This window comes from Neofelis nebulosa, chromosome 2 (assembly GCF_028018385.1).
Source record: "Neofelis nebulosa isolate mNeoNeb1 chromosome 2, mNeoNeb1.pri, whole genome shotgun sequence".
Lineage (NCBI taxonomy): Eukaryota > Metazoa > Chordata > Mammalia > Carnivora > Felidae > Neofelis > Neofelis nebulosa.
This window is the reverse complement of record NC_080783.1, coordinates 63,011,537-63,013,114: the sequence shown is the minus strand read 5'-3', so window position 1 is coordinate 63,013,114 and position 1,578 is coordinate 63,011,537.

The window sequence follows — 1,578 nt, the reverse complement described above, 5'->3', positions numbered from 1 at the left end:
TGGTTTCTGAGGAGAAGTCAGATGTAATTCTTATCTTTGTTCCTCTTTAGGTGTTTCCCACCCCCCCACCCTGGGTTTTTTCTTTATCTTTGATTTTCTGTAGTTTGAAGATGATGTGCCTAGGTTAGTTGTTGTTAGTTATCCTGCGTGCTGTTCTTAAGCTTACTGGATCTATGGTTTGGTGTCTGACACTAATTTGGAAAAATTCTCAGTCATTATCGATTCAAATATTTCTTCTGTTCCTTTCTCTCTCTCTCTCTTCACCTTTTTGTATTCCGATTTTGTAGTTCTCCTACATTTCTTGGATATTTAAAAATTTTTAAAAATGTTTATTTGCTTTTGAGAGAGAGAGACAGAGACAGAGCATGAGCGGGGTGGGGGTGGGGGGCGGGTAGCAGAGAGACAGAGACACAAAATCCAAAGTAGGCTCCAGGCTCTGAGCTGTCAGCACAGAGCCAATGCGAGGCTCAAACTCACAGACTGTGAGATCATGACCTGAGCTGAACAAAGTCTGTTGTTCAACTGACTGAGCCACACAGGCACCCTGCTTAAACATCTTTTTTAAATTGAGAGAGAGAAGGAGAGAGAGTGAGAGCACACAAGTGGGGTGGGGGACAGAGGGAGAGGCAGAGAGAGTGAGAGAATCCCAAGTAGGCTTCACATTCAGGGAGAGCCCCATGCAGGGCTCAATCCCACGACCTGAGTTGAAATCAAGAGTTGGACACTCAACGGACTGAGCCACCCAGGAGCCCCCTTGAGTATTTTGTTCCGCATTTTTTTCCCAGTCTTTGTTCTCTTTGCTTTTCAGTGTTTCAGGGGTCTATTGAGATCTTCTCTAGCTCAGAGATTCTTTCTTCAACTGTGTCCAGTCTACTAACAAGCCCATCAAAGGTATTCTTCATTTCTGTTAGAGTTTTTGATCTCTAGCATTTCTTTTTGGTGCTTTCGTAGAATTTCCATCTCTTTAGAATTCCATTTCTTAGAATACCAATCTCTTGCATTGCCCCTCCGATTTTCCATACTGTCTACTTTACCCATTAGAGCTCTTAGCGTATTAATCATAGTTGTTTTAAATTCTCAGTCTAATAATTCCAACATCCCTGCCATATCTGGTTCCAATGCTTGTCCTGTCTTTCCAAGTTGTGTTTATTACCTTTTGGTATGTCTTTTAATTTTTTCTTGATAGCCAGACATGATGTACTGGGAAAAAGAAACTGTTGTAAGTAGGCCTTTAGTAACATGGTGGTAAGGTGTTGGGGGAGGGGAAGTGTTCTACAGTCTTATGATTAGGTCTCAGTCTTTTAGTGAGCCTGTGCCTCTGGACTGAACTTCAGAGGTTTTCTCAGTCTTTTTCTCTCTCTTTTGTGGAACAAATGGCTACAGCTGGTATTTCTCTTCCTCAGGTCAATTAGGCTCTGATAACCCCAGCTGGTTAGGCTTGGCTTAACTAATGTCACCCTAGGGCAGGCCTTGTTAAGAACACTGTGTTCTGATGCATTTCAAAAGGTTTCTTTTCTGCTCCTCCTGCCAGAAATAGGAGAGATTTTTCTCTGATACTTACTTTGGGAACATGATCAA